Source organism: Rhea americana, unplaced genomic scaffold (genome assembly GCF_003343005.1).
Source record: "Rhea americana isolate MKP2758 unplaced genomic scaffold, rheAme1 scaffold_191, whole genome shotgun sequence".
NCBI lineage: Eukaryota > Metazoa > Chordata > Aves > Rheiformes > Rheidae > Rhea > Rhea americana.
Window position 1 is genome coordinate 143537 of NW_028186050.1, and position 16083 is coordinate 159619.

The 16083-nt window shown below is 38.4% G+C and overlaps 1 protein-coding gene across 4 annotated transcripts in view; it reads left to right on the plus strand.

Annotated features, from left to right (window-relative positions):
• ARVCF (ARVCF delta catenin family member) overlaps positions 1 to 16083 on the plus strand; it is a 293288-nt gene that overhangs the window by 56573 nt on the left and 220632 nt on the right. For all 4 annotated transcript variants that reach the window (XM_085302692.1, XM_085302693.1, XM_085302694.1 and 1 more), the window contains one exon: positions 12871 to 12947. The gene's annotated coding sequence lies outside the window, so the exon portion shown is untranslated. The remainder of the gene's footprint in view (positions 1 to 12870; positions 12948 to 16083) is intronic.

Genomic DNA, 16083 nt, shown 5'->3' on the forward strand with positions numbered 1-16083 from the left:
TAAAGGTTTAAGAAACAGGAAATGGTAATGAAGTCCTTAATTTGCATCCTGAGCCATTGCTRTTGGACTGAAGATATTAAAAAGGCTTGTGCCCAAAGGATTTGGGAAAAGCCTATGCAGTCTGGAACTGTTTCTAACACTAACAGAAATCATGAGTAGTTTTTGCTTTTTTGAGTAAACAATATGGGGATTTCTAACTCTACAGCTCTTCTGGAGTGGGATGCCAATTCTCCAATCTCAAATTATTATTACAAAAGGAAATATCATTGCTCAAATGTGTTGTTTGAAAAGCTCTGAAGAAGATCCTTTGACACCTCTCTTTTTCTCTTTCTTTGGTTTTGCAGCTACCCAAGAGGTTGTACAAAGTCAAGATACTCAGCTGCTGGGCAGATGGACAGTTATCTTTTTGAAACAGAGAGCTGACCTTAAATATCTAGTTATATTTGACTTAGAGAAAACAGTTGTCAAGAAGCAGGTAGATAGTGTAGGCAGACTGTCAGAAATACCCAGAATATCAATCAGAATACTGGTTTCTGCAAAAGCATTTTGCATCCCTTAGCAGACATGCCTTACACCTAGCTGCTCTTTCTTCTGAGTAACCCTGCTAGAAACTYCCAGGTCTGAAATACAGCTTTATAATATTTAAAAATCCAAGCTAAATTTGCTTTGTTACAGCTGTAGTTTCCCTGATGCTGTATTTAAGTRTAAAAAGAGAATAAGCTTGGGGTATCTCTTGCCTTTCCTTTAATTTCAGATACAAATGTCCRAAGTCTTTAAATACTTACATTAAGTGTCCATGTCTTTGAATTGTTGCAAGTTCYGCTGAAGATGCATTAAAGATGCACAAATTCGAATGGATCTGTGCTTGGAAAACAACTTATTTCATAACACAGTGTGTTTGCCTCCATTTCTTTTATCTTTCCATATCAGTACTTCATTATATCAAATATGTAAAATAACACTCTGTATTTTCAGTTAACATAACACCTGCCCTGCTAAATGGTTTTACTGAATTCAACAGGGCTAATCACAGTAGTAAGCATTATGTTGAGTTTTGCTTTTTACCAATAAACTGAGATCTGTTGCATTGACTCCATGACTTCATCTTCTCTGTAGGTCACAGCATGTTGCATTAGTGCTACATATTAAGTAATGGTACTAACTTTTGCCTGTAAAGAAGATTTTATGCATGATACTTATGTGTTTTACTCCATTAGCCTTCAAGGTAATACTATTGGAACATAAAACTAAGGAATTCTATGAATATTAAAATGTGGGTTCTTGATGTACATATATATGGGGCCTTCAGAATCTGAGACATTTTTAGATGAAAATGCATTTTGACTTTGTCTACCTCTGAYAGATTAAGGCTATTTAAAATGGATTACTTTTCAGTTTTGTGACTCTCCAGAACAGTATTAACTCTTAATTTGCTGCAAAAAACTGAAACACAGAAGTTTTTTTTTTATCTGATGCTGAGTTTCTATGTGAGACTTTGATGCATCTTAGCTGAAATCTGTTTATGGGAGGAGAGTTTATTGTGTTGAGGAGAAAGTTTTACATCCTTTTGTGGATATCAGAGCAGTCCGTATTGCCAAAGRTGAGATGCTTTCATTTCACTGGTAGGATGCCAGCAGCCCATTGGAACACATCCATTTCAGTACAGCTGAGAGCCAGATATTTAACTACATCCATTTGCAGAAAGATAGTAAGTTTTGATGAAATTACCTCACTAATTCAGAATACAAAATTACTTTCTTAAGACTTGAAAATTATTTTAGAGAAAAATTYGTTTACGATTACAGATAATATGCCTGCAATTTGAAGTAGGATTTTTTTCCAGATGTTTTAGGAACCTCCCATTTACCTGATGACAGCTATGATGCATTAGGTCTCTTTTGTTCTTGACTGCTGAGTGTAAGTCTTGCTTGATGGTTTGGGGGAAGTTATATAGTTGTRCTTAGGTAGAAGCTATACTTCAGTAGAAGCAAGACAGCAGAAGACAGCTAATAATCCTTGCTCCTACCTTAGTGCTGTATTTGATTGGCATCACAAGACTGTTAACATAGAGGAAACTGAGAAAGGTTACTTTTACACAGTAGTCAAAATGTAGATTCAATAAATTAATTGAAAGTTCAAGTTCGTGCTTCCCTCAAACATAAAGAATGATAACAATCACGTTCGAAATCTTTCCTCAAAGCAATTCAAATGAGAAAGCGCTATATGCTAGGTGTAAAAACCTTCTCATTTGTGTGTTGTCAGATCATTAAGGGGAAGATTTGATTAGGCCAGACCATACACGGGCTTTAAAAATCYCTAATGAAGGACTCAATTTGAAATCTAAAATAAACCAGCCCTGTACTGAAATMATTTTCTTGAATAACTAATTTCTCAAACTTTGAAATTTTGATAGGTCCTGAGCTGAGAGCAGTCATTTCTGGGCAGAGTTTTTCAAACCACTCATTGTCTGTGAAACCAAAGTAGATAATCTCTTAAACCATTTTAAAACACTTTCAATAGCATTTTTAATGAAGAGTTTTAAGCATTAATATATAGTATTCCACGAAAGAGTTGGAGAATTTGCAGTGGCCTTGTGGTCCAAAATTTGATACTATGCTATTTATTTTAGTGGAAGAAATTGCAGTCTGCTTAAAAAGAAGCAAATACATTTTACAAAGTAAACCAATGTATGATTAAGATGCAACTACATGGCTAAAAGGGAGGGTTGTACTTAACAGGGAGAGAAGACTGTATCAAATTAAATCCTTGTCTACTGTGAGGATAAAAAACTGTGCAAGGACTAGTGAAACTAGAAGCCATACCCACTGTTAATTTGTTGAAAACTTTATTATATAAAGTGTGTCCCTGGGAGAAATACTGTCTAGACACTCGAGTAACTGCTCTGGAACATTTGCCTATTAGCTTGTGCAGGGGGAACAGTGTGCCTTTTTTCTCTCAGCGATATGTTTTGAACAAAATAGTTTATACAGTTGGACTCTCAGCAGGGAGAAAGTCAGAGGACTGACATATTATTGTAATATTGTCAAGGTCAGTAGTAAGATCTGCAGTGTAGCATGATCAAAAGGAATCTGGCTTACAGTGACTAGTATTATGTGAAACTGGTTTTAACATGAAGCATAGGAAAATTTGTTTTTCAGTGGCTCTGGAATATGTCTGTAAAGATTTAAAAATTACAGGGCCTGCTTACCAGTCAAATCTCTAACAAGAGGGACAATATTTAACTGGTAACAGGATTACATCTTGCAGAATAAAGCTTCCATATTTAGTTGTAAATATTTTAATCAGACTAGATACTGTGTATGAAAATATTTTAAAAATTAAGCTTTTCATTAAGTTCTCTGCACTCTGAATTTAGAAGGAATGACTTTAATCTTTTTCCTAATTTGTAAAAATATGACATGTCAGATGTACCTAAATATGAACAGCCTGTTCATAATGAGAGCCTGGACTGCTCTCATTAATATCTGTGTGGTCAAATGCTATGGATACATATGCTGGATCTGTAAAAGAAGCTATGTTTTGGCTCATATAATTGAGATTTTTATCATAAAATCAGTAACTATAAAGAAAACAATCTAGTCAAAATTATTAGACCTACAAAAACAATATGTTTACTAGAAAATTTAAACTTCCTTTGAACAATAGACTTCCTAAGACCTGTTGATTTTATTTTAAAGGTCCATGTTTCTTTTTTAACTCCTGTTAATTTTTATTTAGTTTAGGGCTAGTGTCTTTGGAATGTTTTTCAGTCTTTCAGGATTTCCAGGTTAGTCTTTTCTTTCCTCTCGGCTAAAAGTATGTCAGAATCTCAGACAGCATTTAGATGGAATTAGGGAAACTTGGACTGATTAATATAGCTATGGTGTATCACTTGGCAGCTCATCTAGTATATTGTTTTTTTAAAACAGTGGCTCAGAGAAGGACTAAGCCGTGAGATACAGAGTTTATCCTAAGTGGTTTTTAGGTAGGAATCCATTGTCATTCTTCATAACTGAAGATTCTCATGCTTTAGTAAAGACAACTGGTAAGACACTTAAGAGAAACATTGAGAATGACTAATAGGTATTATTTAGTGCTGCAGTTCCTGGCTGTTGTGCCCATGCCACAGGTCACTGTGTCCTTGGTTGTGTCAACAGCTATTTTGCAGAATCACGGAATGGTTGAGGTTGGAAAGACCCTCTGGAGATCATCTAGTCCAACCYATCTGCTCAAGCAGAATCAACTTCATGAGGGTCCCCTCTGCCCACTTCTCCAGCCCATTGAGGTCCCTCTGGATGGCAGCACAGCTTTCTGGTGCATTAGCCACTCCTCTCAGTTTTGTATCATCAGTAAACATGCTGAGGGTGTACTCCATCTCATCTTCCAGGTCATTTATGAATAAATTGAAGAGGATTGGACCCAGTATTGCCCCCTGGGGTACACCACTAATTACTGGTCTCCTGCTAGACTTTGTGCCACTGATCACAAGCCTGGATTGCAGATTGGATTGCTAGATTGTTAAATCTCTATGTGAATAAGGAAGAAGAAATGAAAAAGACAAAAAGACTTTGCTGACAAAGAAAATGTTTGTGGAGACATTATACTTTCAGAGGCTCTGTTTTGAGAGGCTTTTATTAAGGCTACTTGGCAGAGGTGAGTTGACAGGAAAGACATGGCTTTATCCTTCTGCTAGCAGCTACTGTAGCAGAGCTGTTCCAGCCACACAYCTATTGCCAGTATTAAAGTTGTTAGAGAACTATGTGCCGTTTGCGCTTTGGATCTGACAATTTAAAGTATAGCATGATACAGTAACTACAGTCAGGCTTGTTAAGTATTACTCAAGGGATCAATTCACATGACTTATTTACTCACCTGTGAAGCAACTAGGCCAGTATCTTAAAAATTTCTGATGCAATGCAACTGTCTGTTGACCATTCCATATGTACTGATGTGGATAACCAGCGAAATCTGTGATCTGTTGACAGGATGCTTCTGGTTCATGGAGGAATAAAAAACAGGAAAAGAGACAGCATAAATGCACTTTAACAGCAGTGACGTTGACTTTTTAGGTTCAACCAAGACCTGATCCAGTGCAGTTTAATTGATGTTTTGGAACTTGACCCCACTCAGACCATGACAGTGTCTTGACACCTAGAGTAAGGTATCAATTTGTTGCGTGCCTTTTTCTTCTTTTTCTCTGCCTCCAAAATACTAGAAACAGAAGAGTTTACTTGGAAAAAAATATATTCATATTTAGTATAAGAGTCTATAGAACTTTCTTCATGTTCCATGACTGTCCCCATGTAATAACTAATTCTAAAAATTAAGTTTTCAGTTCTGMTAATGTAATTGTCTCTATTTAGTGTGTCTTATTTGCTTAACTATTGTTAGAGATCAGGTATCATTTGACATCTTATATTGGATCTCGCATTGGAGAGTAAATTATAGAGGTCAGTACAACAGTTGTGAATTTGTCTTTTACTTAAACACATACTGAATAATACAGAGGATGAGCCATTTCCTTCTGAATTATTAGCCCTGACTTGGTTGTTTTCCTTCAAACTTCTTTAGTTTTGCTTGTTTATAGTTAAAGAGCCATTTTCTCCAACTGACAAATTCAGTCTGCTCTTAGAAAAAGAATATGATTAATCTCCCCACCCCCTGCTTTTTTCCCCCCATATATAAACAGCTGCAGTGCTGAGAATACACCCTAGCAGTTTATGAAACTGGACATTAATAGACTACATGATAATCTGTTTGAATTCTGATAGCTGATTCTGTTCCCTTTCCAACAGGGAGAAATAAGTCATGTACACCAACTACATCAGAAAATAAAAAATGGTATTTGAGGCAGTCAAAAATATATGTATATATTTTTCTTATGCATGAGTAGGGATATTAACATTGATCATGAGCATTAGTTCTTGTCATTCTTTGTTTTTTGACATACAACAAAGTCTTCCTTGCCAAGATTTCTACTTGAGAAGTGTATCTGAGAAAAATCTTTGAATAATAGTTAGAGTGACTGACACAAAATTAGATCAATTACAGTATTGCTGGCATTGATTGAGAGGTGTTAAGTGAGGGATGGAAAAACATATTGGATCAAGATTAATGTTTTTTCAGTCAATGCCCCTGAGCCTCCAGGAAATAACTTAGCCCCTGTTGCTATAAAGCTGCTTACAGAGAGCAGAAAAGCCAAATTGTGACCTGCTGAAGTCCACAGGAATTTTTGACTTAAAGGTCCTTAAAGAGACTAGGCTGTGCTTTATAGCTCTGCATCCTTAATTCGGCTGAAGCATCGCTACAGTTCAAGGCATTGAAACCATTTAGTGTTACAGATGCATAGCTTTGTCTTAAAAATCCCTTTTCTATATTTGAATTAAGAGATCCTCGTAGTATTTAGCCTTCCGTTTGCAAGTGAGCAGGGGCAATGACAGCAACACCGCAACGTCTATGTTGGGGGAGGTGGTGGGGATCGAGGCTGCTCCGCAGGGGAAGGAGGAGGCCGGGCGGCCCCGACGCAGGGCCCGCGCGGACGGGCACGGCGGCGGCAACGGCAGCGCGTCCCGGCGACCCTCCCGCGAGCGTCGAGGCRGGTGCGGGGCCGAGGTGCGGCTCAGGGCTGGCTTTGAAGGGAGCTGCTGGGTCGGGGGGTGTGCGTGGAGGCCCGGCGAGGCTGGTCAGGGCGGCAGCGCCCTAGTCTGGTCCACGGGGCCCTGGCACCCTCCTGCCCCGTCCAGACTGCTTCAGGACCAGGGAAACTGCAGCGCCAAGTGATGCGAAGAGAACATTTGAACTGGCAAAATTTAAGAGAAGTTTTTGGGAGATACCCTCTTTTTACAGTAATAAAAGTTGGGTTAGGGTTTCATTTTTGTTTTAATCGTTTGATCTGCTAACTAATCTCATCAGAGGTTACAACTACTAATTTTACTGTAATTAATTGCTGATGAAATACCTAGGTCAACTCGTTCCTGCTSTTTCTGTCAGTTTACCCACCCTTGCAGGGCAACTATGATGTTTCACTTCATTAATGCTAGAACCAAAGAAGTTCTTGTGTATCCAATTCCCATTCTCATCCCCCTGTTTTTCTGGGGAAAAAGCTAAAGTGGAGAGTAAACTTGTAAAGACTTTGAAATGACTGATGTTTTTAATAGGAACTCCCCCCCTCCTCGCTCTCTTTCCCCCACCATTTTGCAAAAAGGTCACTGAATTGTAATGCTTTTCCTAAAAAGAAGGGAGATTCAAAAATGACTTTTATTTCCTTGCTTATGCATCAGCCTCAGTGAACTTATGAAAATAGGACAATCTTTCTTATGTTGTTTGAAAATGCATAAAATATTGCAGTTACCAGCATTATTCACTTCCAACAATTATCTAATTAAAATCATTGCAAGTCTTCCTTAAAGAATTTCTGTACATCTTCATTTTAAGATGCAATAGCTCATTATTAGCCACTTCCTTTCTGACTTTATTTTCCTTCTCCAACTTTAAAATGAAGGTAGTAACTGTTACTTTTGACTACTGCTCTCTGTGGCTTGCCTATAAAGGCAAAACTATTAATGGTAGTCTTCTCTTTAAAGTCTATGCGATGCCTTAACAGTCAGGAATGAAAGGCGATTTCATGGAAAAGATGTGGTGGTCTTCTGAAGACACAGATGGGCTCCCTGAACTGTAAAACTGATTTATTTGCCGGTAAAATGGTAAAAGCAATCACTGGAAGAGTCAGCCTTCCTCAGTCTGCTCTGCATTTAGAAGTCTGTAATTCTGCCCCGAAATGGAATATTATCTTAAACTCTGAYTCTGTTCCTTTAATCTTATCTAGCAGTAAAAGCTGCTCCTCTCAGGAGGTATGGTATCTCCAGTGCATTCCTCAGGAGATTAATTTTAAACATGTCAAATTTAAACGTTTTCTGAGACATAGGGTATGTCTGAGAATTTGAGGATTTTGCGCCTGTATTTCAGACCTCCTGACACTAGGAAATCCTAACTATGCCTCCTGCTCTAATATATGTGCTTCTTGTTCTTGCCTGATACCATTTGCCTTTGTCAGAGCACACTGCATGTGCCTTGATATGAGCAGTATATGTTCAGGAAATGCAAATATATTGATGCTTCTGGGAACATTATACCCACTGTGCATATGCTCCTATTTCTGTCGTGCATATCGTGGGCCAAGCAGCTCCGTGTGACTCTCGATATATTCCTCTCTTAAAGAGGTAGCAGAACCAAGCCAGAAATGGCCTACTTTGGTAGTACTGGATTTCTGTTGGAAATGAGACCATGTTTGTGACTGATGCTAGCAGGCAGATTATAACAATAAATGCGTCCCCGGAAGTCTGGTATAAACAGTAGGTGTTCTGAACCTTTGCTGACAGAGTTACTCAATATTAAATCCAAACAAACTTGTTCCCAGTGGAACTCTGCAGTGGGAGGGTTTGCTTGTATGTTAAGACCAGGGATTTAAATGGCTTCTGCAGGTTTCCTAACTGTGGTAGCAACAGTGAGAACTTTACTGGAACCTTCTGTCCGGATAAACTAACCTTGTAATTCGAAATTAATGTGACTTCAGAAAGCTCCCTGCCTAGTCTGTGGTTAACATTAACTACCAATTTCTTACTGAAACAGTGCTGCAAATCTGCGCTGTTAAATGTTTGTTTAAACAGCCAACTGACCTAAGTGGAATAGTTTGATTAAAATACTTTGGGTGGGGAAACTGTAAGTAGTTGGAAATGTTTTTTTCCTTGCTGAGTTATATAACTCTGTGTCCCTTTCCTGGTGCTTCTAACATTATGAAATGCTCTCATGAGCTGTCCAAATGACTCTAAGAGTGATAAAGTCCAAGTAAGAAATTCTTTAAATTGGATGAACCAAATGAAAACATTTCATCATACCTGAAATGAGATAGGGGAACTCTTGGACATGTTATAAAGTATACATGTGTGTTAATCGCAGCAGTGACTGAAGCATATCTCCCTTTTCTGTCCAGCAGGGATTATCCCTCAACACCCTGAGGCCATGTATTGCAGTATAGTAATATATGCTGGTTTACTGAAARGAAAGCTACCCACTGGCATCCAGACTGGAGGCAAGCAGTCTCCCACCAGTGCAGTGGAATGGTCTATTGCAGTGCTTCTCACTGGGAGTCTTCACATGACTCCTCTTCTTTGTTTCCAGTGGGATCAGACCTTATTCTGCAACTCCATATTATAGGATTATACTGTGAACATAAAGGATTGAGCAAGTTTAAGTTTTTATATGGGTGGTGAAGTGCTTCAGAGTAAGATTTTTTTTTTTACTATTTTACTAAATACTGTTAATCTTGTGATTTTTTTTTTTTTTTTTTTACTAAATACTGTTAATCTTGTGAACTCTTGACAAGTTACATTTMTAGAGTGAACTATCTCACTTCTATTAAAGATATGGAAAATTCAAATTTAAATTTCTGTGCATCAAGCTGGAAAGAGCATACATGATATGTTAGTTCTGGACTTCTATAATGCCAATATAAAACATAATGCTGATATAAAATACTGCTTGCCTTTTGTAGATCTGTTACTTTGATATTKCTTTAAAGCTAAAAGAAAAGCAATTCAGGAAAAAAGAATAATGCCCATTTATTTCCAATTAGAGAGTTTTTATTCTAAGCTTGAAGTGATATCTGTTCTTTGATATTTTTCCCTACAATCAGATTCAAAAAAAAAAATCTTTTTCAGATCAACTTTCACTKTGTGTCTCAGAAAATGAATCTATCWYATAAGGCCTTAACAAAAGAAAAAATGAATCCTGCTTACCAGAGCAGGTAGAGCCTTCAGTGTAGCCCGCACTCCTTACTGTTTTTCTTCTTAACTTTTAAGCTTAGGATCTAAARCCTTTTACTAAGATGGTTAAATTTTATCATTCTTGTAATTCAGATAAAAGTGCTGTTAGCTAAATCCATATTCTACTAGTCTATGAACAAAACAGAAGCAGAAGAAGTGGAGAAACTTTTCACTAGAAACCACAGTTTATACATAATAAAAAAAATGGTTAAGTTTGAAATTAGAAAAATAAAATGATTCTTTTTGTTTTAGTTCTCCTCAAATCTTTTTCTTTTTTGTGAGTTTTCTTTTGTTAAGCCAAAATTCTGAGTTATATTAACACTGGATTTTCTGTTGCTAGTTGCTTTGTTTGTAAATCTTTTTGGTTTGTGAATAAGGCCACAAATTAAACACTGGCTTGCAGTACTAATACTTCTTGTTAATTGGCTTGACTGGGGCCCTTGCAGTGCAAAATTAATGGCTATGCCATCTCCTTTTCGCAGTCTAATTGTAGCAGGAGGAAGTAGAAAAAAAAAATCCAAACAAACAAATAAAACCCGAGGCTGTTGCGCCCAGAAAACTGCTGGAGAAAGTCTTTCAAGCCTGGAACCCTGCACAGCGTATGGCTGTCGAGGGCGGGCGAGCGAGCGGGAGCGGGGTCCTTGGGGGGACGCCGGAGCAGCTGTGCTCCCGAGGCGGCTTCTCGGGGTGCGCCCAGTCCATCGCGCTTGGTGGGGTCTGACGCGGGGGCTCTACGCTGCGGGAGGAGCTGCGGGCCAGCCTGAAGCAGACTTCGGGCAGTAAGGAGGCCCAGCGGCGCGCTCGGGCGGGCCGGCTCGCGGCCGTGTAACGACTGCGGAGGGGTCCGCTGCTGGGAGCCTCCGCGCGGAGCTTCAGCCGCTGCKCTAAACCAGCCCGTTGGTGGTGGGCAGGGGGGAGCTGCCCCCCGTGCTGCTCCGGACGGGGGGTGCCCCGGTAAGACAGCTTTTCCTGGACTCCAGGGTATGGATCAGGTTCGTGGCCTGTGAAGGTTCTGGGAACTGTCAGGTTTTGTTTTTCTTGGTGTAATTTGTATATGAGGCATGTGTGATCACTCAGTATAACAAATACAACACAGAGGGTATTTTTAGCAGTGCTGCCATGGAACACTGACTTAAAAAACATGCCGTTTCTTTAGCATGGTCACAGTGAATGGGTACAAAACAAATTAAGTCAGCACACTTCTGGAAATTGGGCTGCAAAGCTGTGCGCAAAGGAATGAACACATACCAAATTGTTCAGATGAACAGAAATTACCTTCTGAAGTAATGTGAACTTGGGATGACTTTTTACTCTTTGAGTAATGAGGGGGAAATGGTTCATATGTGCTCTTTAACAGATGCTGTCTTTGAATTGTAACAGAAAGGGGGAAAACAGATAATGATTTCCAGTGAAGTCTAATTTGTTAAAAGGCACAATTAAGCCTTGAGATAAACGATTTAGCTTTTAAAACRCTGAGAGTAAAGGAATTAAACCCAACTCTCACCCCCTGCCTGTAGGCTAGCTTTTTGACTTCTGTAAAAGGGAGCATTGTRCATTTGAAAGAATCTGATTTTTATGGTTGTGTTCTCTCTGAAACTACACATCTGCAATGACAGCTATTTTGCATCTATTTTAGGGCAGGTTATCTTGTTTGAACCAATAGAAGAAAATTTTTCCTCTCAGAAGTTAAGCATGTTGCTATAGCTACTGAGCTTGTGGCTCTGSTAAGGTTTTTAAATCAAGTCCTGACTGCAGTTGCTCAGTAAGGCTATCGTGAGGCCTGTAACATTGTTAAATAAGGCTGCTGTAAGGCCTGAAATATTCAGGTGTTGATTCTGCTGAAGATGATCTTTTTTCTTTTTTTTTTTCCCTTTTGCTATGTGGAAACATGGACATAGCATTTTTATATAAATTGGGCATCAAATGTAAAAATGAAAHAAAGAAGACAGGTTTTCTGAAACAGTGTATGTTTTCGAGAGCTCTGTATTCTTGCTTAGCTCRTGGTTGAGTGTGGTCTCCTGGTCTTCAGTGCCCAATACCAGGGTTTGAAGTGGCTAGTGGGGAATGTGATAGCTGGGTGGAATATATATGTTTAATCTCTGCTCTTGAAAATGTGCTTGTGATACTGCCTTTACTAATATCAGGCAACATTACTACCGCCTGCAAACCCAGGATTTGTCAGTAGTCAGTTTTTGTTTGGTTGGTTTTTGGGGGGTGGCATTCAAAGCCTGCTAGAGCACAGATTTCTGTCCACAGGATCCTTGTGACCCAGCCGATGGCAGGCTGCTTATCCTGTAAGGCTACCAGGTGTACATAYGCTTCTGGGTCATGGTGAAGTAGAAATGGAAACGTTAGCAGAAACCTATTACCATGAGGGTAGATAGTGGATATTGGACCTTAATAGCTTTCTGTCAGGCAGCTGTAAGCTGAGGTGGACGAGAAGTACCTTACAAAGTTAACACCATTGCTAGAAAGACGGGATATAAAGGGATGAGCTGGATTTGCAAAGATGTTTAGAGATCTAAAGATACAGATAGCTATGCAGCAGGATTTTTTGAACCACTGAAATAAGTTCGGAGTCTAATACTCTTTGACTTTAAGTGGAAAATAGGTATCAGCTCTGCTCTGGGTCTCTTAGTAAATTCCAGRATGTGTCAATTTGTATGTTTAGGCATTATGTTACCATTGAGCGTCTGGTCTCTTCTCTAATGTGAGTGTTTGACRAATGCTTCAGTAGCAGCGGTAGATTCAGTGGCTACTTGCTGGAGCTGAGTGCCTAGGATACAGTGCTTCTGAGCCACTTGGGGCAGTGTAAATGTGTTCTTTACATAGGTTTTATTCAGTTAAAATTAGTGTCCTATTTAGGCTGCAGTAGYTAGTTCTGTTGTAGAATAATTATTCCAGAGCTCATAACTTTAAGAGAAAGATCTATCTACAGACATTGTGATGCTATTGGACGATACTATATACTATACTATATAAACTATATAAATACTTATAGCTTCAGTGCCCCCTTTTTCTGTTACTAAAATTGTAACTTCGTTTTCAGGGAACTCGCATCAATTCTCTGTGCAAGTACATGGATGTAACCAATTAGCATACTATCGTTGGTGGACAGCTCTTAAGGTAAGCTGTAATCCATCTTAGAAAGGAGCTAGGAAATATTTATGCATACAACCTAGGAAATGAGCAAATGAAGGCAAATTCTCSTGGCCCGAGAAACATAAGACAAATTGTAATCTTGAAAATATTTTTCAGGTAAACAGTCACCTGTTTTTTCTTTCTGCAGCATTTGATTTGAAGTCAGTAAGTCTGCAATTGTGCAAAACTTTTAAAGGTTTATATCGTAATCTTGGTTTCTTGTAAATACCTTATTGTCAGATTATTCAGGAAAAAGTATTATCATTTAGGATGGTCTCACTGGAGTGTTTATGAATATGATAAACACGTAATGTCTATATTGTACATAAATGTACATGTAGATGTTAAATTCATTTACACATATGACTTCCTATCTCAATTAAGAGCTATTCCTATCTCAATTAAGCATTTCAGTCACTGTAGATGTTAAAAGGGTTTCAAATTATATTATGCTGGTAAATTTCACCAATACTTTTAAAAATAATATGGATGTTTGCATGCATGCATGCATAATTGTTTAAGGTGCTTATCATAATTTACTGAGTGATTATGGCCCATGATATGAGAATTTTGGTTTATAAAAATCCAAGCTTTAATCACAACTATAAAAATTAGTTGTAACTAGAGTCTAATCAGCATATAAAATACAGAAATGTTCAAAATCTTACTTTTGTTAGGTGATAACGCTGCTTTTCCAGTATTTGTAGCCATGCAGGTAGCATAGCATTTGCTAGACTGCTGCTGGTTAAGTTAGGTTAGTAGCATTGCAGGAAGGTAATCGTTTTGTGGCAAGCAGAATGAGGGAGGGAAACRCAGCTTTTCAGTGAGCAAATTTGACTAAGATATTGAGTTTATTTCTGTGATTTTTTTCTTGACTCCCATAGTACGTAAAATACACAGTGCAATCATTGATTAGCAGCTGAAGTGCAACAAGCTTCTRGTAAAACATAGAGGCTGTTTAACAGCATGACTGCTCTGCAGGGCAGGGCAGGAAACACGGATATTGTTTCCAGTTGTGACTACTAGAGGTGTAACATGCTGGTGAAGCCTGTTTTGTGATTTCTCAGTTGTTTGATCTGACTAGCAAAGGGGAAACCGCTGCTGGTTCCAGCTAAAAGAACTAGTCCTTTAACTCAGGTGAACCAGTGTCAGTGCTTTGATGCTCACTGGCAGCCGGTAGGGGTTGAGTACTGTTGAGCTGAGTGTGTAGCATAGCTGCTATATAATTATCTACGTTGGGATTTGTTTCTGACATTAGGTTTGATATCTCTTCACCTGAAATCATGCCGTATGATCACTGACTGTAAGGTAGCTAGTATTTCAAATGAATTGCTGATTTTATTTATCTATTTATTTATTAAGCTTGTCTTTTACTTTCACGTGGAGGAAGCTATTTCACAGAAAGGGAAGTTAATTTTTTTTTAAGTACATGGTAAACTTCTGGCTCTTATTTCCCATATTCCTGTAGGGAGACAAGAATCATTTCACTCAATTCATATACTCATTTGAATTCTAAAAATTGTGTAAAAAATACTTTTAATAGCTGGAGTAGTTTGATTAGAGAGTAGATAAATAACCTGCCTTAGTTACCCTAGTCACAGAAATAAACAGCCAGTCCCTTAATAAAAAGAGTATTGTTATCTTTCCAGTACCCGATCCCCTCTCTCTATATATTTTATACAGAATGTATGAAAAAATCCCAGGCTGGTTTTAAATTTACAGTATTGACCTGGCAGACAGGCATGAATTCTGTAACTAATCCTCACAGAGCTGTTCTGCCAGTAACCCTCGTTCTTTTGCAGGGGCAGCAAATCTTTTATTCAGTTGTCTTCCTGATACTRCCAGTGACAGTTTTGCATGGCATGAAAGGTGGTGTCATTCATGGAAAGCTCCAGCTCTACTTCATCTGCAGATCAATAAACAGATACTGCCTGCCTGCCTCCCTTTTGTAGACCGCAAATTGTTTTTATTTGGATCTACTGGAATGAAAGTATCTTATGAGTGTAGGATCATTATCAGTAGATTAAGTTATTTTACTTCCTATTATTTTTAATTCTCAAACTTTTCCTCTATTTGGACATCATTTTTTATGAAGAGATTTCCATGTGCAAACCCATTATTTCCTTGTAGAGTTCTCTGAAATGTGCATGTTCATAACCTCTTTGCAGGGTCGAAACTCTGCCTTGTCCTGCTTGTCAGAAGGGCTTTCCTGCATTTTCAGTGGAGCTTGAAATWAGTAGCATACTGGTGTTCTACCAAAACAAGCATGAGACTCAAAATTACCATGGCTTTTATTTGTAGCTTGTTTTGTGCATGGTCATAATCTCTGACATTAGCAGCGTACTTCTTGCTACACAGACTTCTTAAGGCAATCTATATGGTGCTTTTTAAATAGAGCTAGCTGGATCTCACCAGTTTCTAGTGGGAATTTTTGCAGCCATAGTTAGTATGGTACTGAGCCTCAYTAATGCAGCTTCTGGAGTACATTTGATAAAGCTTTAGCCTGGATTCATAGTTATGACTCTGTGGCTTCTAGATGACTTGAGCATGGGCAGAAAATGCCCAGTAGAAAGCAGCATTGATGTAAGTGCAGAGGGAATGTAGGAGCTTCATATTTAATTCTGTGTTGCTTAGAATTCTGTTTTGAATAATTTCCCAATGGCAARTGTTGTCAAGGGTTTTATCAGAGGAGGTCAAATTTGAAGCTTTTGATCAGGATTTCCTACTAATGTCATTTTAAAAATATTTKATCCAAACTTTATTATTCCTGGAACCCACCCATGGTCCATTCCTTCTTTCCCTCTTAGTACCACACAAAAAAGTTGTCTACAGCCTTGACCATCAGAAGTGCTAGATCCTACTTGGGGAACACTGGGATATAATGGCAATACTTTGTTAGTAGCGTGCTTGTATTGTTACTATATATAACCTCAAAGTGTAATTGAAATTATTCACATTGTCCTGATGCCTCAACGTTACAACTTACCAGATAATAGAAGTTTGCACATGTAGAAGTCCTTGCATGAATAGGATGGTTGCATTTAGTGACTTGGCAATAAATGTATCATACCATGAACAGACCATCTACTGGAGAGTTGTACTTTTTTGGTTTTTCTTCTCT